This window comes from Aegilops tauschii, chromosome 6 (assembly GCF_002575655.3).
Source record: "Aegilops tauschii subsp. strangulata cultivar AL8/78 chromosome 6, Aet v6.0, whole genome shotgun sequence".
In the NCBI taxonomy this organism is placed as follows: domain Eukaryota; kingdom Viridiplantae; phylum Streptophyta; class Magnoliopsida; order Poales; family Poaceae; genus Aegilops; species Aegilops tauschii.
The window spans coordinates 300,813,457-300,838,248 of record NC_053040.3 but is presented as its reverse complement, the minus strand read 5'-3'; positions in this window follow the sequence as shown (position 1 = coordinate 300,838,248).

Here is a 24,792-nt window from a genome sequence, read left to right as displayed (position 1 = left end):
TGCATGCAGAAATTCTGTTGCCCTAGATTGGCAGAAACGTGCATGTCTACATCGACGACATCGTGGTGAAGACCAAGCAGCACCTCACGCTCCTAGCCGACCTCCAAGAGACCTTCGCTAACTTGGGCCGATACCAGATCGAGCTCAACCCGGAGAAGTGTGTCTTCGGCGTACCGGCTGGCCAGCTCCTTGGTTTCCTCGTCTCGGAGTGCAGCATTCAAGCTAACCCGGAGAAGTTTAAGGTGATCGAGCGCACGCGCAAGCCAGCCCGGCTGCGTGACGTCCAGAAGTTTATTGGTTGCTTGGCCTCTCTCAGCTGGTTCCTCAGCCGGCTGGGGGAGAGCGCCCTGCCCCTATATCAGCGGATGAAGAAGAAGACGGCATTCGAGTTGAACGACCAGCCGGACGAAGCTTTCCACGACCTCAAGCGCATGCTCTCCACCGCACGCATCATGGCCATGTCGGCCGGAAGGAGCCGCTTTGCTGTACACCGCCGCCACCTCCCTGGCGGTCAGAACGGTGTTGGTGGTCGAGCGTCCGGAGGAGGACAAGGTTCAGACGGTCTAGCGTCCAGTGTACTACCTGAGAAAGGTGCTCTCCGCATCCAAGCAGAACTACCCCCACTACCAGAAGATGTGCTATGGCATGTACCTCACCGCCAAGAAGCTGAAGCAGTATTTCCAGGAGCACACCATCACCGTGGTGAGCACGGCCCCCGTCGGCGAGATCATGGGCTACCGGGATGCTTGATACATCTATAACATATCTATAGTTTTTCATTGTTCCATGTTGTTATATTATCATTCTTGGATGTTTTACAATCATTTTGTAGCAACTTTATATCATTTTTGGGACTAACCTATTGACATAGTGCGCAGCGAAACTTTTTGGAGATTTTTTCTGGACCAGAAGACACCTGTTGGGCCAAACAAGTACCAGAGGGGGGCTCCAAGGGGAGCACAACCTACCAGGGCGCGCCTGGGGGTCCAGGCGCGCCCAGGTGGGTTGTGCCCACCTCGGTGGCCTCCCGCACCGCCTCTTTGCTCTATAAATACAAAAATATTCCAGAAACCCTAGGGGAGTCAACGAAAGTCAATTCTAGCCGCCGCAAGTTCCAGAATCACCAGATCCAATCTAGAAACCATCACAGAGGGGTTCATCATCCTCATTGGTGCCTCTCCGATGATGCGTGAGTAGTTCATTGTAGACCTACGGGTCCGTAGTTAGTAGCTAGATGGCTTCCTCTCTCTCTTTTGATTCTCAATACAATGGTCTCTTGGAGATCTATTTGATGTAACTCTTTTTGCTGTGTGTTTGTTGGGATCCGATGAACTTTGAGTTTATGATCAGATCTATGTTTTATCCATGAAAGTTATTTGAGTTTCTTTGATCTCATATATGCATGATTACTTATAGCCTCATATTTCTTCTTTGAATCTTTAGTTTAGTTAGGCCAACTAGATTGATTTTTCTTGCCATGGGAAGAGGTGCTTTGTGACGGGTTCGATCTTACGGTGCTTGATCCCACTGACAGAAGGGGAACCGACACCCACTGACAGAAGGGGAACCGACACGTATGTATCATTGCTATTAAGGATAGCAAGATGGGGTCTATTTCTACATAAATAGATCTTGTCTACATCATGTCATCATTCTTTTGCATTACTCCATTTCTCCATGAACTTAATACACTATATGCATGCTGGATAGCGGTCGATGTGTGGAGTAATAGTAGTAGATGCAGGCAGGAGTCGGTCTACTAATCTTGGACGTAATGCCTATGTAATGATCATTGCCTGGATATCGTCATGATTATTTGAAGTTCTATCAATTGCCCAACAGTAATTTGTTTACCCGCTGTATGCTATTTTTCTCGAGAGAAGCCACTAGTGAAATATACGGCTGCCAGGTCTCTTCTTTATTATATTTGCCTTTGCGATCTATTTTTATTTGCTTTTATTTTCAGATCTATTAATCCAAAAATAGAAAAATACGTTGCTGCAATTTGTTATTATTTATTTTATCTCGCGTTCCCGTGAGATCTATTTATCGAATCTACTATAATTTTACCTATCTTTTTACCCGTGAGGGATTGACAACCCCTCTCTTATGTTGGGTTGCAGGTTTTTGTTCTTTGTGTGCAGGAGCTGTTTACGTGGTGTTGTGTGGTTCTCCTACTGGTTTGATAACCTTGGTATCATCACTGAGGGAAATACCTACCGTAGATGTGCTGCCTCATCCCTTCCTCTTTGGGGAAATACCGACGTAGTTCAAGCCGCATCAAAAGGAATTTCTGGCGCCGTTTCCGGAGAGATATCATCAACATCCACCAGGTTCCTAATCACAAATCTCATCTCCTTGCAATTTACATTATTTGCCATTTGCCTCTCGTTTTCCTCTCCCCCACTACACAAAAAATTGCCGTTTTATTCGCCCTCTTTTTGGTTCGTCGTTTTTCTCGTCGGATCTGTATTGAGTGCAATATTGTTGCGTAGTGACAATGACTCAAGAGAACACCAAGTTGTGTGATTTCTCCAATACCAACAAAATTGATTTTATTAGCACTCTGATTGCTCCTCCTGCCACTAGTGTAGAGTCTTGTGATACTAATGCCGCTTTGTTGAATCTCGTTATGAAAGATCAATTTTCCGGTACTCCTAATGAGGACGCCGCGTCCCATCTTAACACGTTCGTGGAATTATGCGATATGCAAAAGAAAAAAGATGTGGATAATGATATTGTGAAGTTGAAATTATTTCCGTTTTCTTTGCGAGATCGTGCAAAAATTTGGTTTTCTTCTTTGCCTCGCAATAGTATCTATTCTTGGGATAAGTGCAAGGATGCTTTTATCACGAAGTATCTTCCTCCTGCGAAAATTATTTCCCTTAGGACGCAAATCATGAATTTTAAGCAAATTGAGCATAAACATGTTGTGCAATCTTGGGAAAGAATGAAATTGATGCTAAGAAATTGCCTTACTCATGGTTTAAATCTTTGGATGATCATACAAAATTTTTATGCGGGATTGAATTTTGTTTCTAGAAATCTTTTGGATTCCGCCGCGGGGGGTACTTTTATGGAAATTACTTTGGGTGAAGCTACTAAGTTGCTTGATAATATTATGGAAAATTATTCACAATGGCATACCGAAAGAGCTCCTACTAGTAAAAAAGTCAATTTGGTAGAAGACATAAATTCTTTGAGTGGAAAAGTTGATGCTCTTATGAAGTTGGTTGCTAATAAAAATGCTCCTATTGATCTTAATGATGTGCCTTTGTCTACTTTGATTGAGCAAAATAGTGATGCCGTAGATGTGAATTTTGTTTCGTGAAACAATTTTAATAACAATGCTTATAGAGGTAATTTTAATCCTAGACCTTTTCCGAGAAATTCTTCTAATTATGGTAATTCCTATGGTAATCCTTCTTATAATAATAATAGGAACACCTCTGATCTTGAGAATAATATTAAAGAATTTATCAATGCTCAAAAGAATTTGAATACTACGATAGAAGAAAAGTTGAGTAAGATTGATGATATGTCTAGAAGCATTGATAGAATTTCTCATGATGTAGAAAATCTCAAGATGGAAATTTTTGTGCCGAAGGTAGAAGAATCAATTAAAGTTTTATATGTTTCTATGGATGAAATTAAGAAAATAACCGCTATGCTTAGAGCTAGAAGAGAATTTTTAGAAAAGGCGTTTTCAAGTGATTGCTTTCATAAAAATGATGAAGATCTTAAAATGATTGATGTTTCTTCTATTGGTTCTTTGTTTAGTAAAATTAAGATTGATGAAAAAGGGACTGAAGAAGAGTCAACTTTAGCTACAAGGCGTCCCGATAATTAAGAGGGTGAAAATCTTGTTGAGAAAATTGATAAAAGTGGGTTTGAAGAGGTCAAAACTTTAACTAGTTGATGTGCCCACTCTTTTGGATTACAAAGACTTTAACTATGATAATTGCTTTTTGATTGATTGTATTTCTTTGTTGCAATCCATGATAAATTCACCCCATGCTTATGAACAAAATAAAGCTTTTACTAAACATATTGTTGATGCTATGATGAAAGCTTTGGAAGAAAAGTTGGAATTAGAGATTTCAATTCCTAGAAAATTACATGATGAATGGGAACCTACTATCAAAGTCAAGATTAAAAATTATTAGTGTTTTGCTTTATGTGACTTGGGTGCTAGTGTTTCTACAATTCCGAAATCTTTATGTGATGTGCTTGGTCTTATCGATATTGAAGAATGTTCTTTAAATTTGCACTTGGCGGATTCTAATATTAAAAAGCCTATGGGAAGAATTAATGATGTTCTTATTCTTGCAAATAGGAATTATGTTCCCATAGATTTTATTGTTCTTGATATTGATTGCAATCCGTCTTGTCCAACTATTCTTCGTAGACCGTTTTTACGCACTATTTGGTGCCGTGATTGATATGAAAGAAAGCAATATTAAATTTCAATTCCACTAAGAAAGGGTATGGAACACTTCCCTAGAACAAGAATTAGGCCAGCATATGAATCAATCATGAGGGCATCTTATGGATCTATAAATAAAGATGACAATAGTTGAATCCTTGCATTATGCCTAGCTAGGGGCGTAAAACGATAGCGTTTGTTGGGAGACAACCAATGAATAAATTTTTTTTGTCTTTTTATTTCTGTTCTCGAGTGTTTGAAAAATTATTCTACTGCTATGATTGTGTTTTTTATGTTTTAGTTAGTGTTTGTGCCAAACAAGCCTTTGGGATCATGTTGGGTGATAGTTGCTTTGATCTTGTTGGAAAACAGAAACTTTTGCGTCCAGCAAAATATTTTTTTAAAATCATAGAAGCAACGAAAAATTCTGAATTTTTTACACAAGATTGATATACAAATTTCCCACGTTGTCCTAATTTTTCAGAATTTTTGGAGTTACAGAAGTGTCAAAAGTTTCCAAATTGCTACAGACTGTTCTGTTTTTGACAGATTCTATTTTCTTTGCATTGTGTGCTTATTTTGATGAATCTATGGACTCTTTTGAGGGGTTTGAGCCATATCAAAGTTGGAATACAGTAGATATAATGCAAAAGTAATATATGAATGGTTTTCAACAGTACTTACAGTAGTGATTTGCTTTCTTATACTAATGGATCTCACGAAGGCTTTGTTGAGTTTTGTGTGATTGAAGTTTTCAAGTTTTGGTGAGATTACGATGGATGAAGGAATAAGGAGTAATAAGAGCCTAAGCTTAGGGATGCCCATGGCATAACAACCTATTATATAAAGATAAGCAAGCAACTAAGCTTGGGGATGCCCGCGTGGCATCGCCTCTTTCTTCTAACGACCATCTGTATTTTACTTGGAGCTATATTTTTATTCGTCACATACCATGAGTTTTGCTTGGAGAGTCTTGTATGATATGAGTCTTTGCTTGTTTTTTTATTTTTAGTCTTGAATCCTTGCTGGACACACCTATTTGAGAGAGCCAAAATTATGCTATGACTTGTTAGAATTGCTCTCTATGCTTCACTTAAATCTTTATGAGCTATGGAATTGCTCTAGTGCTTCACTTATATCTTTTTGAGCATGGTGTGCTTTAGTATTTTTGAAGAAATGCTCTCATACTTCACTTAGATTTATTTGAGACTTAGCGAATTTTTAAGAAATTCTCTCTTGCTTCACTTAAATTATTTTGAGAGAAGAAAAAATTTATGCGCATGTTCTTCATTTAGATTTGTTTGAGCTCTCAAAAGCAACATATGAAATTAGTCCCAAAGTGATAGATATTCAAGAGGGATATAATAAAAACTTTCATGGAGATCATTGTACAAAATAAACTTGATTCCTTGTAATAGTTCTGTGATATGATGATATAATATGTGAGTCATGTTGATGAGTAATTATGCTTTAGTAAGAATATTGGTGTTAAGGTTTGTGATTCCCTATGCAAGCACGAAAGTCAATAGTTATGCAATGAAATTACATCCTACTTGTGGTGCATTATTCGGTGTTAGTTATGGTTAATGCTCGCTTATGAGATTTTTCGTTTCTTGGTTGGGTGCTTCTCAATCTTTTGCTAGCCTTCATTTGCACCAAGTATGATCAGTACTTGTGCATCCAAAATCCTTTAAACCAGTTTTGCCACATGAGTCCACTATACCTACCTATACGCGGTATTCTTTTGCCGTTCTAAGCAAATTTGTATGTGCCATCTCTAATTTTCAAAATAAATTTCTCTTTTATGTGCTCGTACCGCTCATGAAACGGTAGGGGGTGGCTGATATATTTCCATGCTAGATGTGTTATTCTCAAGATGAGTGTTTATTCACTTGTTATTGCACGAGAGTACGACAAAGGTATTAGGGATGCCCAGTCCCGAAATGAAAAATTAATTTACTTTATGTTGTTAAATAATAAATTCTTTGGAAAGTGTTGGTATGGAAGGCACCCGTGGATACGGCTAGCCATGGATAGTGAAAGTATGGTTGAAAAAGGAATAAACTTTATTTTTTGTTTGGGAACCTATGATATATCTAGCATGGAAAGTATTGGGAACTACTCGATCATTTTCGTTGACAGGAAAAGCATGCCATCCAAAATGTTTTTATCTCTATATTTTTCGCTTTGAACTCTGGCACCTCTACAAATCCCTACTTCCCTCTGAAAAGGGACTTTCTATTTACTTTATGCAATTTTCATTTTTTATTTCAGTCTCCATCTTCTCTTATAAAGCACCAACTAAGGGGCACTATGATCATACTTGAGCATTGGGTGTAGCTAATATGCGAGTGTGTTTTAGGAATGGATCAATGATCGAGCATAATGGGCTAGGGATAACTTGCTTTAGTGTTGATATTTTGAAAGACATGGTCGCTTGTTGATATGCTTGAGTATTGAAATCTTCATGTCAAAACTAGACTATTGCTTTGAATCATATAAAAGTCCAAATGTCCATTCTACAAAGAAAAGAATATGTGACGAACATGTTAGGCAGCATTCCACATCAAAAATTCTATTTTTATCATTTACCTACTCGAGGACGAGCAGGAATTAAGCTTGGGGATGCTGATACGTCTCCAAGGTATCTATAATTTTTTATTGTTCCGTGCTGTTATATTATTATTCTTGGAAGTTTTACAATCATTTTATAGCAACTTTATATCATTTTTTGGGACTAGCCTATTAACATAGTGCCCAGTGCCAGTTGCTGTTTTTTGCTTGTTTTTTACTTCGCAAAAAATCAATACCAAACGAAGTCCAAACGCAGCCAAACTTTTTGGAGATTTTTTCTGGACCAGAAGAAACCTGTTGGGCCAAAGAAATACCAGAGGGGGGCTCTGAGGGAGCACAACCCACCAGGGCGCGCCCAGGTGGGTTGTGCCCACCTCGGTGGCCTCCAGCACCACCTCTTTGCTCTATAAATACAAAAATATTCCAGAAACCCGAGGGGAGTCAACGAAAATCAATTCTTGCCGCCGCAAGTTCCAGAACCACCAGATCCAATCTAGACACCATCACGGAGGGGTTCATCATCCTCATTGGTGCCTCCCCGATGATGCGTGAGTAGTTCATTGTAGACCTACGGGTCCGTAGTTAGTAGCTAGATGGCTTCCTCTCTCTCTCTCTCGCTCTCTCTCTCTCGATTCTCAATACAATGGTTTCTTTGAGATCTATTTGATGTAACTCTTTTTGTGGTTTGTTTGTTGGGATCCGATGAACTTTGATTTTATGATCAGATCTATGTTTTTATCCATGAAATTTATTTGAGTTTCTTTGATCTCTTATATGCATGATTACTTATAGCCTCGTATTTCTTCTTCGAATCTTTGGTTTAGTTAGGCCAACTAGATCGATTTTTCTTACCATGGGAAGAGGTGCTTTGTGATGGGTTCGATCTTACGGTGCTTGATCCCAGTGACAGAAGGGGAACCGACACGTATGTATTGTTGCTATTAAGGATAAAAAGATGGAGTTTATTTCTACATGAATAGATCTTGTCTACATCATGTCACCGTTCTTATTGCATTACTCCGTTTCTCCATGAACTTAATACACTAGATGTATGCTGGATAGCGGTCGATGTGTGGAGTAATAGTAGTAGATGCATGCATGAGTCAGTCTACTAATCTTGGACGTGATGCCTATGTAATGATCATTGCCTGGATATCGTCATGACTATTTGAAGTTCTATCAATTGCCCAACAGTAATTTATTTACCCGCCGTATGCTATTTTTCTCGAGAGAAGCCACAAGTGAAATCTACGGCCCCCGGGTCTCTTCTTTATTATATTTCCCTTCATGATTTGTTTTTATTTGCTTTTATTTTCAGATCTATTAATCCAAAAATCCAAAAATACCTTGCTGCAATTTATTATTATTTATTTTATCTCGCGTTCCCGCAAGATCCATTTATCCAATCTACTACAATTTTACCTATCTTTTTACCCAGGAGGGATTGACAACCCCTATCTTATGTTGGGTTGCAAATATTTCTTCTTTGTGTGCAGGAGCTGTTTACATGGTGTTGCGTGGTTCTCCTACTGGTTCAATAACCTTGTTCTCATCACTGAGGGAAATACCTTCCGTAGCTATGCTGCATCATCCCTTCCTCTTTGGGGAAATACCGATGTAGTTCAAGCCGCATCAATGCCTCTGACTGGGTGGCCAAGTGGGCCATCAAGCTAGCCGACCACACGATCCTCTACGAGCCCTGCACTACCATCAAGTCCCAGGCGCTGGCTGATTTTCTCATCAACTAGACAGAGACCCTGTACCTGCCGCCAGCACCCGACTCGATGCACTGGCGCATGCACTTTGACGACTCCAAGATGTGCTCCGGCCTGGGAGCCGACATCGTGTTGTCTTCCCCAAAGGGCGACCGGCTGCGGTACACGGTGTAGATCCATTTCGCCGCCTCCAACAACATTGCTGAGTACGAAGCTCTCGTGCACAGCCTCCGGCTGGCCAAAGAGATTGGCATCCGGTGCATCCTCTGCTACGGCGACTCGGACTTGGTGGTGCAGCAAGTCTTCGACGAGTGAGACGCCAGGGATGCCAACATGGCCAGCTACCGGTTACTGGTCCAACAGCTCAATGGCAGTTTTGATAGCTATGCGTCCTTAGACGTCCCTCACGTAGACAACGAGGTTGCCGATACACTAGCCAAGATAGCAAGCGATCCCCCAGGCGTCTCCCTCGAGCACTTGCGAAAGTCGTCCATCAAGCCGTCTCCCGATTCGGAATCCATCTTCTTCCCGGACGACCCCACGGCGCCCCTGCCGACCCGTGGAGATATCGACCCTAGCTTGGGGGATGTCGGCTCCCCAGCGACCGTCGATCCCGATCCAGCCCCAGGGCTTGCCGGCTCCGGCCCGGGGGCTGCAGGCCTCGGCCCGAGGGCCGTCTGCTCCAGCTCGGGGGCCACCGGCTCTGGCCCGGGTATTGCCGCCTTGGATCCCGTCCAAGTGGCCGTCTTCACGGTGGTCACGGCTCTGTCCTGAGCCTAACCAATCCTCGCCTTTCTAGAGAGCAGAGCACTCCCCCTGGACGGATCCGAGGCTCGGCAAGTGCAACGTGGGGCGTCCGCCTACACCATCATCAACCACGAGCTCGTCAAGCGCAGTGCAACAAGCGTGTTCCAATGCTGTGTCAAGCAGGACAAAGGGATCGAGATCCACCTAGACATCCACCAGGGCGAGTGCGAGCACCACACAGCCTCGAGGTCCTTGGTGGCCAAGGCTTTCCGCCATGGTTTCTACTAGCCCACGGCCCTGAAAGACATCGAGCAGCTGGTCCTCAAGTGTGATGGCTATCAACGCTTGCGCAAGCGCAGCCACCAGCCGGTCACGGCCCTCCAAACCACCCCAATCACATGGGCCTTTGCCGTCGGGGGCTTGACATGGTGGGGCCCTTCAAAACTGCCCGAGGCGGTATGACACACTTGCTGGTGGCCGTCGACAAGTTCACCAAGTGGATCGCGGCAAGGCCAGTCAAGAAACTCGACGGGCCGACGACCGTCAGGTTCATCAAAGATATCATGGTTCGCTACGGCGTACCCCAGAGCATCATCACGGAGAACAGCACCAATTTCACCAAGGGCACACTAGCTCAATATTGCTCCACATCCGGCGTCCGGCTCGACATGGCCTCCGTCGCGCATCCCCAATCAAACGGCCAGGTCGAGCGGACAAACGGCCTGATCCTAGCCGGCATCAAGCCGCGACTCGTTGAGCCCCTTGTGCGCTCACCCGGCAGATGGCTCGATGAGCTGCCGGCCGTCCTCTAGAGTCTCCGGGCGACGGCCAACCGGTCGACCGGGTTCACCCGGTTCTTCCTCGTCTATGGAGCTGAAGCAATTATCGCCACCGACATCGAGTTGGACTCGCCCCGAGTGACCATGTACACAGAAGCTAAGGCCAAGGAGGCATACGAAGACTGTGTCGAACTGCTCGAGGAGGCGCGCCTTTTGGCCCTCAGCCGGCCGGCCATATACCAATAGGGCATGCGCCACTACCATAGAAAGAAGATCAAACCCCTCGCATTCCGTGAGGGCGACCTCGTGCTCCGGCTCATCCATCGGACAGCCGGCCAACACAAGTTGGCCTCCCCTTGGGAGGCCCCCTTCATCATCAGTAAGGCGCTCTGCGACCGAAACATGTACTACCTCATCGACGCACGGAAGCCAAACAAGCGCAAAAGAGATACAACCGGTGAAGAGACCAGCCGACCTTGGAACACGGAGCTCCTCCGCCCATTTTACAGTTAAACTTATTCACGTATGTACCACTACCTTTTGGGTTTAATGAATACAATAGGTCCCCCGAACGACACTTGGGGGCCACCTTTTCTGGTTCTATCGAGCCTTGTGTTCTACGCACCTTCATGCTTTTTATTCTGTCCTCTGGGTCGGTGCGTCCGGCTCGGGGGCTCGGGGGCTTGCCAGCCAGACCACACCCCGCCATCTCCCTTAGTCCATTTCGATGCGCCCGAGTCGCCAAAGCCCTCTCTTTGCCTAAAGCCACAGACCGGCTCCCGGCTGGCAAGAGCCAAAGGCCGGAAGCATCGGCACGCATAGAACTGCTAAGAAGAAGCGGCCGGCTCTCCCATCCGGCACCCCGCGCCCTTTGCCGTCAAAATCGCCACATGACCGGCTGTGTGCTAGTCGGCTTCACCGCCTGCCGCTAGACGGCCAGGTGGGTGTTTCGCTCTCGCTCAATGTTCAAAAAAGCCTAAGTACTATACGTCTCCTCCCAATGCCGAATCTCAGTCATAGACCGGCACTCGGCTGTCCAACTAGTGGGAAGAAAGTCCAAAGAGAAGACGAACAAGAAAAGGCCTAAGGCCGAACAGCAAAACTGAACATGCAAACAAAAGATTTATATACAGCAAAGGCCCACAGCCAGGAGTTCATTATATGAAACTACACCCCCAATGGGTGGACCTGCTACCTAACTTCAGTCTGTGTAAATATAAATAAAGAGACCCTAGACGGCATCCGGGTTGGCACTGCAGCCCGCCGCCTCCTCCGGGGTGGTCGCAGCCGCCGCGCCGGCTCCACAGTCATGGCGGTGTCGTCCAGCGTCGCGGCGCCATCATTTCGCATAGGGCCCCAACTCGGTCGAGCTGCCCACAGGGTCATCGAGGAGCAGGCTGAAGTCATCGTCCGGGATCTCCGCACCGTCATCCGTGCACTCCGTGACGAACTCGTCGTATGGAGCGAAGGACGCAAGGTAGCTTGCCCGCGCCCAGGTGGGTTGTGCCCACCTGGTGGCCCCCTCTGGTAGTTATTGGCTCCAGTAATTCTTATTTATTCCATAAAAAATCTCCGTGAAGTTTCAGCTTATTTGGAGTTGTGCAGAATAGGTGGCCTGACGTAGCTTTTTCAGGTCCAGATTTCCAGTTGACGGAATTCTCCCTCTTGGTGTGTACCTTGTAAATTATGAGAGAAAAGGCATTAGTATTACTCAAAAAAGCATTATTAAGGGTAAAAACATTATAAATAACAGTAAGAAAACATAATGCAAAATGGACGTATCACTCACCGGGCCGACCAGCTTGTGGCCGGGACGGATGTCGACGACGACACCGCCTGGACCTTCTCGGAGACCATCCTCGCCTCGGCCCACCTACGGTACCCATCTTCTGGTATATAGGTCATTTTGACCTAGAAAAAAAATAAGAGGAGGACTTTTGGGATGAAGCGCCGCCGCCTCGAGGCGGAACTTGGGCAGGAGCACTTTTGCCCTCCGGCGGAGCGATTCCGCCGGGGAACTTCCCTCCCGGAGGGGGAAATCGTCGTCCTCATCATCACCAACAACTCTCCCATCTTGGGGAGAGCTATCTCCATTAACATCTTCAACAGCACCATCTCATCTTAAACCCTAGTTCATCTCTTGTGTTCAGTCTTGTTACCGAAACTATAGATTTGTGCTTGTGGGTGACTAGTAGTGTTGATTACATCTTGTAGTTTATTACTATATGGTTTATTTGGTGGAAGATTATATGTTCAGATCCAATATGCTATTTAATACTCCTCTGATAATGAGCATGTTTATCATTTGAGTAGTTACTTTTGTTCTTGAGGTCACGGGAGAAATCATGTTGCAAGTAATCATGTGAACTTGATATGTGTTCGATATTTTGATAGTATGTATGTTGTGATTCCCTTAGTGAACGTCGACTACATGACACTTCACCATATTTGGGCCTAAGGGAATGCATTGTGGAATAGCAATTAGATGGTGGGTTGCGAGAGTGACAAAAACTTAAACCCCAGTTTATGCGCTATTCCGTAAGGGACCGATTGGATCCCAAAGTTTAATGCTATGGTTAGAATTTATTCTTAATACTTTTCTCGTAGTTGCGGATGCTTGCGGGAGGGTTAATCATAAGTAGGAGGTTTGTTCAAGTAAGAACAGCACCTAAGCACCGGTCCACCCACATATCAAATTATCAAAGTAGCGAACACAAATCGAACCAACATGATGAAAGTGACTAGATGAATCTCCCGTGTACCCTCAAGAACTCTTTGCTTATCATAAGAGACTTTTTTGGCCTGTCCTTTGCCTCAAAAGGATTGGGCTACCTTGCTGCACTTTTGTTACTATTATCGTTACTTGCATGTTACAAATTATCTTGCTATCAAACTACTCCGCTACTTACAATTTCAGCACTTGCAGACATTACCTTACTGAAAACTACTTGTCATTTCCTTCTCCTCCTCGTTGGGTTCGACACTCCTACTTATCAAAAAGAGCTACAATTGATCCCCTATACTTGTGGGTCATCAAGGCTCTTTTCTGGTGCCGTTGCCGGGGAGTGAAGCGTCTTTGGTAAGGAAACATTTATATAGTGTGCTAAAATTTATTGTTACTTGATACTACGGAAAACAATCCTTTGAGGGGTTTGTTCGGGGTATCTTCACCTCATTCAGAACCACAATTAGTTACCCCTCAACCTACTGCACCTACTGAAAATATTGAATATGAAATTCCTTCGGGTATGATAGAACAACTGCTAGCTAATCCTTATGCAGGAGATGGAACCAAACATCCTGATATGCAATTGATATATGTAGAACAAATTTGTGGATTGTTTGAGCTTGTAGATTTACCCAGGGATCAAGTTATGAAAAAGGTTTTCCCTTTATCTTTGAAGGGAAAAGCATTGGCATGTTATAGGCTATGTGATGATATTGGACCATGGAATTGGAATCGTTTGAAATTGGAGTTCCACCAAAAAATTTATCCTATGCATCTAGTGCATCTTGATTGGAATTATATATATAATTTTTGGCCTCGTGGAGGAGAAAGTATCGCTCTAGCTTGGGGGAGGCTTAAGTCAATGTTATATTCATGCCCCAATCATGAGCTCTCAAGAGAAATTATTATCCAGAATTTTTATGCTCGGCTTTCTCGTAATGATCAAACCGCGGCACAATCACCAAGGCCCCGACATCCTCAACCACGGCCCCAGGGCTGGCGTCGGCTATGCTTCACCGGCTGGCGGGGCATCCGTCCCGCGGTTCCTGCTGCCAGGCTTGCCTTCTCCTGCCGGGTCAGCCCGGGGCGACGTTTCCATGATGATGTCCTCATCAACGTCCGACTCGCCATCGGCCAGCTCCGCCCGGTCCACCGGCTCGCCCATCCCTTCCGGATGCGGCTTGATGATTGTGACGGCTGGCTCGTGCCCCTCGCCATCTCCGGCCAGGCTAGGTCCACTTTGAGCCTTGCCCATGACGTGGTGACCCTCTCCCATGCCTGGGCCGAGGATGCCTCCACCTCCTTCTCGGCCTCTGCCACCTCCTTCAACGCCTCCGCCCGATCCCGCCAGGTGGCGCGTTCCAACGTGTCGAGGTCCCATCCAGACTAGCGGGCCACAAGGTCCTCTTCCACAGCCCGGTCCGGGTCGCAGTCGATGGTGCTGCTCCGGGTTCTCCTCCAGGCGACCTCGCCCATCTTGGCCGCCGTCGCTGCCACGGCCAGGTCAAGGGCGGACCTGAGCACCGCAAGGTTAGCGCAATAGAAACAACAAGCAAGGGAAAAGCAAGCGACTAGAAGCATCTACCTGATGACTGTGGGAATCACCCACCTCGGCCCCATCGACGGAGGTAGCACGCGCATCTTCTTCACGGCCGTCTTCCTGCGCCCCGGTTGCGTTGCCGCCGGACGCTTCACAGCCTGCTGCGGCTCGACCGGCTCCTTCCCGTGAGACTGACGGTCGGCTGCCGGCTGGTAGGATGGCCCAGTTCTGGTCGTCTTCCGCAGGTACCTCAGCGGGTCGACGCTGGCGTCCCTGTCAGATGTGGGGTTCCAGCAAACCCTTAAGGTTCGAACACTGGGGTGCGCGCGAAGTCTCTCCCTCCTACCGATCTATGCTCTAGCTCGCTAAGATCTTGCGGACGAACTCGACGAACTCGCAACATAGAAAGACACGAGGTTTATACTAGTTCGGGCCACCGTTGTGGTGTAATACCCTACTCCAGTGTGGTGGTGGTGGATTGCCTCTTGGGCTGATGATGAACAGTACAAGGGAAGAACAGCCTCCTGAGGTTGAGGTGTTCCTGTGCTTGTGTAGTAGAGGATGATCTGAACTAGTTCTGGATCCGTCCCCTCCTACTATGGTGGCTAGTCCTATTTATAGAGGCCCTGGTCCTCTTCCCAAATATCGAGCGGGAAGGAAGCCAACAACGGCGGGCAAATTTGAAGGGGAACAACTAGTACAAGCTATCCTGACAAAAGCGGTCTTCGCCTGCGAAAAGCTCTGGGGTGACGCCGTCTTGGGCTCCACGATGACCTCCGCCTTGCCGTCCTCCTGGTCTTGGTCTCGTTGCACCAATATGGCAACCGTTGCCTGATGCCTCGGTACTCTTCACCTGCGCTGGCCTCCTTAGCACCAAAGAGGAAATAGGGACGCTGCGCGCACTGGCGCCCGCTTGGCACCCGTCTGGTACCGTTCGTCATGGCTCACGTCACGAAAGCCTCGTGAAGTTTGCCTCGCCTTGATATCTCCGCTCCTCGTGAGCCTGCTTGGCTAGGCCACTCCAGAGGCGGTCTTGCGTTGTCCGCCTCGCGAGGCTTGGACCCTCGCGAGGGTCTTGGGTGCCTTGTTGATGAAGATGGTCGTACGGCCTGCTGCTTGGCCACGCTGTGGGCCGCAGGCAGGCAAGTCTGGCGACCCCCGTTCCCAGAACACCGACAGTAGCCCCCGAGCCCAAGGTGCGCTCGGGCTTGGCTTCGCGGCGAAGCCAAGGGTCAAGTTCGGAGCACCGCGGGGCCCAAAAGCCTTCGGCCTCGGTCGACGTGTGGCGGTTGATTGGACGTGGGCGTCTCCGCTTCTTCATGCTGCCTCGGCAGCTGCTTGCCCTGACAGAGGCTGCACGGGCAGTTCTTTCCTTCATTGCTCCTTCCTTGTCTCGCTCCAGATCCCCTTTCTCGCTCTTTGCCGCCGCTATCTCCAGATCTGCTCCATCCTCACTCTGCATCTGCCGCCCATGGCACCGCGCAAGGTCAAGACTTCCTCAGCACCGGCTTGGTATGAGCCGGCCCTCGAGGCGCCCACCGTCACGGAGAAGAGCCTCGCCTCCGTGCGCCTGCTGACAGCGGGCGAGAGCAATGAGTGGGGGAAGACGGAGCTCCGGCTCGCGTCCGACGAGCCAGAGCCTGAGGGGAGCACCTTCTTCCCCTTCTTCTCGAGCAGCGTCGCCGTCGGGTTGGTTCCTCCCTTCTCTGATTTCTTTTATGAAGTCCTCGACCACTACGGGCTGCAGGTGTTGCATCTCCATCCCAACTCTGTCCTCCTCCTGTCCATCTTTTCTTACTACTGTGAGGCGTACCTGGGCGTTATGCCATCCGTGGCGCTCCTTCGCCATTTCTTCTTCCTCAGCGTCAGCGGCGAACACACCTCCGGGTGTGCTAATTTCGTTGCATGCAGCAAAGCCAACTCAATCTCGAGCACCGGGAAGAGGGCCGACAACATCCGATCCAAATGGGTCATGATGGATGCCCTGCGCGCCGACCGCGCCTGGCGTTGCCAACAGCGGCGCCCCCTCCCAACGGGGGGTGGCCCAAGGCGGAGCTTGTCGACGAGCGGGCATCGTTGGTGTTGGGGCAGATGATGACCGACCTGCGGCCGAGCAATGCGAGGGCGGCCAAGGTAACGGGGGCGATGCTCCTGAGGGAGTTCCTGACGCTGTGGGTTGCCCCACTCCAGGCGCGCACGCGCCCCCTCTAGGAGCTTGAAGAAGAGGAGAACAAGACCTGCCTGAGGCCAGGGGACCTACCTGGCGATGAATTGGACGCCATCCTGCGCCTCATAGTCGGGGACAACCAGGAGTACTCACCTAGCGCTTTCCTTCCCCTGTTCCAGCGCAGGGACCGGGAGGAATTTGTCGTCTCCAGGCCGACCTTTGATGCGCGCGGGCTGGTGCCGCCAATGCCTCCGGGAGTTCCTATGGTGCAGAAACCGGTGGAGGTGTCTTCCAGTGAGTCCCGCGGAGAGGGAGAAGAGGAGGAGGACTCGGAGAAGACCCTGGAAGAGGTGGGGGAGACTTCCCCCCTGAGCAAGGCCGAGATTCTCCGCACCCTTCCTGATGATGCCGAGGTCGTCGCCTTCCAAGGGGAGAGGGAGCAACCCCTTATCCCGATGAAGGGCAGGTCATCGCTGGTAGCCCGTGGTGCCGCCCCCGCCCTGGCACCTCCTAGGGCTGGCTCTGGCTCTGCCTCTGCTCCGACTGGTGCCACCGGAGCCCGAACGCCTGCTCCTCAGGTCCCGAAGCTGTCAGGCTTCAAGCTTCTCAAGCGGTCAGTGGAATATGTCGTAGTGGATCAGTAAGTGTCTTAAGCTTCGCCTTGCCCTTGCTTGTACTAGTCGTTTCCTGATACTCGCCCTTGGTTGATCAGGCCGACATCTTCAGCGAAGAAGAGGAAAGAAGACGCAGCGGCCGTGCCTCCCGCGGAGAAAGGAGGCAACAGCGCCCGCATCTCCCCGGCCCGATCGTCCTCGCGAGGCCAAGAGGAGCATCGCTGCGTGGAGTCAGCCCCCATGGCCCCGCTGGCTCCGGAGGTGCCGGTACTTGGCGCGGCAGACGAGGTCCCAGCTGCTCCAGAACCTGCGGTCTCCCAAGCCCTGGTGATGATGTTGCTTCCTCCCACTGCTGCATCTCCACTTCCTAGTCCTTCTGCTCCCGCTGCCGTCTTGGAGCGTGCCCTTGCGGAGATGACCTAGTTGCAGGCGGATGTCCTGAGCGCGGACCCACGCCTGGTGGCCGGGTGTCTGGAGCTGGCCTCTAGCTGGCTTCACTCCGACCTGGCAGTTCGCGCGGCGCTGGGTCAGGCTGCTGTGGCTTCCGAGAAGGAGAAGCAAGGAGCCGCCAATGCTTCGGCCGACCGTGAGGCGGCGCTAAAGGACGCCAAGGCCGCCCGTGACCACTGCCAAGTGCTGGAGGGCGAGCTGCAGAGCCTGTGCGACAAGCACGCCGAAGAGGTGTGCTGCCGCCAAGCGAAGGAGGAGGAGATGAAGGCCCGGGAGGAAGCCGTCAAGAATCGTGATGCCGAGCTGGCGGAGCTGGGGGAGAAGCAGGCCGCCGAGCGCAACCGGTTGAAAGAGTTGGAGCGGAATATGGGGACGAGGGAGGCCGATCTTGATGCCAAGGCGCGAGTCCTGGCGGAAGACCGCGTGGCCTTCGCCGATCTCGAGAAGAGGTCTCGCAAGGCGCTGAAGATGCTCTACGAGCACGGCCTGGAGAAGCCTCTGGACAACGACGAGGACGGCCCCGCCCAGCTGCTTCCTCTCGTGGTGAAGGCGCTTGAGGAGGTCGTTGATGGTCTCGGTCTGTAACACCCACGATGCGGCTATATCTCCCACGTGTCGAGGCACGACTTAGAGGCATAACCGCATTGTGGTTTTGTCGCAAGAAGGGTCATCTTCACACAATCCCATGTAATGAACAAGAATGGGATAAAGAGTTGGCTTACAATCGCCACTTCACACAATACATAAATAAATCATACATCATTCAGAGTACACACATAGGTCCGACTACGGAACCAAAAGAAAAGAAGACAACCCAACTGCTAGATCCCTGATCGCCTCAACTGGGCTCCACTACTGATCAACAGGTAATGAAACATAGTAACGACCAAGGTCCTCATTGAACTCCCTCTTGAGTTCGGTTGCGTCACCTGCACTGGTATCATCGGCACCTGCAACTGTTTTGGAAGTATCTGTGAGTCACGAGGACTCAGCAATCTCACACCCGCGAGATCAAGACTATTTAAGCTTAAGGGTAGGAAAGGGTAAGGTGGTGAGGTTGCAGCAGCGACTAAGCATATATGGTGGCTAACATACGCAAATAAGAGCGAGAAGAGGAGCAACGGAACGGTCGTCAACTAGTAATGATCAAGAAGTGATCCTGAACTCCTACTTACGTCAAACATAACCCAAAGCCGTGTTCACTTCCCGGACTCCGCCGAAAAGAGACCATCATGGCTACACACGCGGTTGATGCGTTTTAATTAGGGTCAAGTGTCAAGTTCTCTACAACCGGATATTAACAAATTCCCATCTGCCACATAACCGCGGGCACGGCTCTCGAAAGTTTATACCCTGCAGGGGTGTCCCAACTTAGCCCATTATAAGCTCTCACGGTCAACGAAGGATAAACCTTCTCCCGGGAAGACCCGATCAGTCTCGGAATCCCGGTTTACAAGACATTTCGACAATGGTAAAACAAGTCCAGCAAAGCCGCCCGGATGTGCCGACAAATCCCGATAGGAGCTGCACATATCTCGTTCTCAGGGCACACCGGATGAGCCAGACGTCGGGTTGGCATAGACCCTGGTTGCCTAGGGGGCGCCGGACATCGCTCGGTTTGGACCAGCACTCAAAGGAGCACTGGCCCCGGGGGGGGGTAAAATAAAGATGACCCTTGAGTCTGCAGAACCCAAGGGAAAAGGGGATAGGTGGTAGCAAATGGTAAAACCAAGGTTGGGCCTTGCTGGAGGAGTTTTATTCAAAGCGAACTGTCAAGGGGGTCCCATAAATCACCCAACCGCGTAAGGAACGCAAAATCAAGGAACATAACACCGGTATGACGGAAACTAGGGCAGCAAGAGTGGAACAAAACACCAGGCATAAGGCCGAGCCTTCCACCCTTTACCAAGTATATAGATGCATTAATTAAATAAGAGATATTGTGATATCCCAAAATCCATGTTCCAACATGGAACAACTTCAACTTCACCTGCAACTAGCAACGCTATAAGAGGGGCTGAGCAAAAGCGGTAACATAGCCAAACAACGGTTTGCTAGGAAGGGTGAAAAGGTTAGAGGCTAACATGGCAATTTGGGAGGCTTGAAGAGCAAGTGATAGGTAGCGCGGCATAGCAATAGAGCGAACAACTAGCAAGCAAAGATAGAAGTGATTTCGAGGGTATGGTCATCTTGCCTGAGATCCCGTAAGGAAGAAGAACGAGTCCACGAAGTAGACAACCGGACGTAGTCGAACGAATCCTCACAACTCCGGAACGAAACCGAAGCTAACGAAAGAAGCAACCCGGAAAGAAACAAACAACATAGTGAACAACCACCACATACACATGGCATGATGCACAATCAAGTATGATGCATGTCCGGTTTAAATGAGGTATGGCATGGGAAAATGCAACAAACAACACTACAAATTAAGTGGAGCTCAGTATGCAACGAGTTGCATATTGACGAAACACCACATTTAATTATTTAGTTCTCTCTTGTTTATGGACCCAACAATATTAAATGTTATTAACCATGGCAAGAGGTGAAGCATAAGGAAACTAACTATTTAGGCAAGTTTAAATGAGGCCGGAAATAATAAACAACAATTCCGGAAAATCCCCATATGTCATTTAGCAATTTTAATGCAAACATCAATTGTAAACATTTAAATGTTGTTATCATGATGCGGATGACATATGCAAGTTTTAAGAAATTTTATGAAAATGTTGACATGAGAATGTTATGAAGCATTTGTTACCGTGGTGGAACGAAAAGGGTGCCACGGCAACGATAACGAAAATGGTGCCACGGCAACCTTCCGATGATCCGATAACTCATTGATATACCGGTGCAAAAGAGCAAGTGTGCGGATGTGCGAAACATGCAAAAGATGGTGGGGTGATCCCGATTACCGGGTGTCCCACATGTCGGTGGCATGGAAACAAGGAACGCGCAAGCGACAACTGGGACACGGTGCAAACGCGAGCATCTCATACAACAAAGCATACGCTCCACGGACGTCGTCTCGGGGTTATACCTTTGAAGCGTGCGTTTCGGAATGGATCAAGTTCGGTACGATGTAGAGGAAGTAGTCGTTCTCGGGAGGGTCGTCGTGGAAGTAGTGGCACACGGCGACGGTAGCGGAAGTAGTGGTTCACGAGTTGAAGAGGAAGTAGTCGTTCATGTTCCGTAGATTTTCGGGGTCCTAGCGAGGAACTTGACGTCCACGGGGTCTTCGCGGGTCGACGGTAGTGGTACACGTTTCGTAGTCGTTAGAGTCATCGGTAGAGGAACTTGGTGGTCCATGTAATCGAACTTGGCGCATCCGAGGGGTACTTGGTGAAATCACGTAGTCGTACACGGGTCGTAGAGGAACTTGATGCATCCGAGGTGTTCGGGTTCGTAGTTGTACTTGGCGTTCGGAGATGGCGGAAGACGAACTTGGCGGTCCTCGTTGACCTTGTACTTGGCGTATCCAGTCTCCGGGATCGTCGCGGTCGGTCAACGCAGAGGCTGGAGATGGCAGAACGGCAGCAGGCAGAGAGGGCCGACGAGAGGATGCAGGCGAGGTGGCTGTCCATGGCAGCGAGGAGGTCCGGCGGCGCGCGGGAAGAGCAGCTGCAGCAGGGCGCGGTCTGACAAGATGCTGCGGGGTGGCGGGGAGCAGCGGCGAGGCGAGGCGCTTGAGGGCGCGGCGCGGCTGGACGGCGGGGCCAGACAAGGAGCACGGGTAGGAGGGAATCGGGACGAGGGCGCAGCGCGAGGGTGCAGTGCGACTGCTGCTGCCCGCGGTGAGGTCGAGGCGAGTTGGTGGCGACGAGGAGAAGCAGGAGGAGAGGCGGCGCGGGAGGAAGCTCGCGAGGGCCATGGCGAGGAGGCAGAGGGAGGACGCGGCGATGGCAGAGCTCGAAGCGGGATGGTGGAGGTCGGGGTCGAGCAGGGCAACAGGCCGGTGGCGGGGCTTGACGGGTCCAGGCGAGGGGCGGTCTTGGCCCGGGGCTCCGACGACGATGGTGGACCAGAGAGCGGGCGGCAGCCTGGTTCTGCGGTGGCTGGAGCGAGGTGGGAGGAGGGGATCGAGGAGAGGGCGAGGGGATCGAGCACTGGCGGCGATGGAGGATGAACGAGGGGGAGTGGGGGATCGGTGAGAGAGCTAGGGTTAGAACAGGGGAGCCGGATGGGCTTCTGGTGGCTGGTTGCTGCTGGGCCTGAGTGGCCTGCTGGGCTAAGCTCTCTCTCCCTCACTCTTCTTTTTTTATTTCCCAAAACAGAAAATATGAAAGAAGAAAAGGGGAAGAAAGGGAGTGTTAGGGATAGAATTTGCACGGGTGGTTAATTTTCCCGGACTCACAAAAATGAGCTTGATCCAGGAAAAATAGAAGTGGGCATGAACGAAGTTTAAATTCAAACTCTTTGAATTTAATTCAAATGGTTTGAACTAGAACAAGGTTTTAGAAGTGTCCAAAAATGTTCGGATTTTTGGTGGAGCTCCGAAATATGATGAAAGAATATATGGCAAGGTTGGAGACCAAGAACTTAGGTAACAAAGGTATTGTGGTAATTTGCAAGTGTGTTACGGTTGATTCCAAACTAATGGAATATTTATAATATAGCTCCCTAATATTGGGAGGATATGTTCTAAAGAGAAGTCACCCTTCCCTCGATTTAAATAGATCGAAGATCCATGCAGTTTATTTAGTTGAGTTTTATGCAAAGATTAATGACATGATGGCATGATGACAAGATGCAATGCAACAATAAAAGAACAAGCACCAAAAGAAACACGCGGAGATCACGAAAATAAGGAAGTCTTCTGAAGCGTCGGTCTCGGGGCGTTACAACACTCCACCACTACAAGAGGATCTCGTCCCGAGATCTAGGATGGCACCGGAAAAAAAACGGAAGGGAAGAGGTAAGACAAATTGCTTCTTTGACAAAAGAGTGAAACCAAAGAACCTTGAGAGGTCGCAAAGCTTGAAGAAATGACACGACGGAGGTGAACAAAATTTACAACACTCCGTTCAGCAAGAGGAACAAGGACCATTACAAGAACCTTGTAGGTTGAAAAACAAACCAAAATGGTTAAGATGGACAAGAAGTACATGCAAGCACTCCGGTTGAAACGAGATGTATAGGGAACGATAAAGATCAATTACGACAACACTCCGGTTAAAACAAGATAGAGAAGGAATAAGAGTGATATAATTTGGGCAGCACTCCGACTGTAAATGGAAGGAATTGAACATGATCTTGACAAGAAGAGAGGATACTCAATGAAATTAACAACACATTGCCTCCGGAACTAATGAAAGAATGGCACAAGGGGTAAGAAAGATTTCAGACAGCACTCCGGTTGAGGGAGGAGACAAAACTTGATAAGATGAAAGAACTCGAATGAAAACACTTCACTCCGGTTAAATGGATAAGAAAGGAAAAAATTACATGATCTTGACAAAACAAGATGATTGGTCGAAGAGAGCAACATCACAATGCCTCCGGGACGAACGAATAGAAGATAGATCGTCGGAATAAGATAACGGAGAAGAAATGACATCTTCTGCCACAAATGAGCTTGTAAAGCACCCTTCGGAGAAGGTTAGAATGGAATTGTTGGAAAAAACCAACAACGAAAAGAATAAGCTTGTAGTGGGCTTATGGAAACACTTTCTCAAAATTATGAGGTGACAACCCGCCACTAACGGAAACAATTGCTTGCTTGAGATCAACGAAGAGATGAAAACTTCTCTCGCGGAGAGGATAGGAGAAAACTTGGATCATTTATAAGCACCATAATAGCAACATTCCTTAGGGAAGGCTTTAGGTGAAACATGACACAAGATAGATCCAACGAAGAGATTGGTGGATTTAAAATATCTAATTCTTGACAACATGTGAATCATGAAACGCGAACTCAAATTGTCAAGAATGACATAACACCACCTCAAAAGATATTGTAGAAAGAATTGCACTTCGGAATGCAAGAAGAAGAATGCTTGAACTCCTCAAGACAAACATGTGTTGAACACCATGTTTATTTTAAAGTATAGCTTGACGGATCTTAACTTCGAGAAAAATCTTGAAGAACAATTGAAGAATGAAATGAATCCTTGATGAGCCACCATGTAGAGCCTCCATGAAGAACTCCGGTAATAAAAGAATGATCAAACGAAATGGAAAGTTGAAAAGAACTCCGGGAGAAGCCTTGCAATGATTTAGATGAAGCTTTGAAATGATATAATTGAAATAACTTGGAGCTCCGGAAAGAAAAGATGAACAACTGAGATCAAGAATTTTGATGAATCTCCGGAATAAGGAATTGAATTTACTCGATGAAACAAGAATAAGAATAACATTATGCTCATCCTTCACCAATTAAATTGATGACAAGCAATGGATTTGGCATACTACTTATTCTCGTTGAAAAAGGATTACGATAGATATTGCGCAAACTTTTGAAGGTCTTCATCGAAACACCGGTAGGATTGAAACAACGAATAAATTGATATGATAACGAAGGAAGAGAAAATCTTAAACGAACCACCGCGAGAATTGAAAACAATTGAAGAAAAGAGGACGAAACACCGGTAGAATTAAAGAACGCGCGAAAATACTCGAGGGAATTTGATACACGAGAACGAAGAGATCACGAGCTGATTAGAGAATAGTTGAACGATGCACCGGAAGAATTGAAAATGAACGAAGAGGCATCAATTTAGAATAATTGGAGAACGAGGCTGAAAACTTGAACGAAGAAATCTTCTGAGATGATGGCTTTCGGAGAATCAAACTGAAAAGACTCCTGAAATGCTCCGGATGGGTAAGAAAAGAATTCTCGCAATCAAAAACAATTATGAGAGGATGGCATAAGCTAGAACTATGAATCTTGAAGAGAATGGATAAGATTTAGGAGAAATTCTTCTTCGGTCTTCAAATGTTGAGAATGACGATGAGAAACACCATCAAGAATTATTGAGGCACTCCGGAACCATGAAGAATAGAAAGGTTGAATCAACAATGAAAAGAATTTGAAAGATCTTGGAGAAAGACAT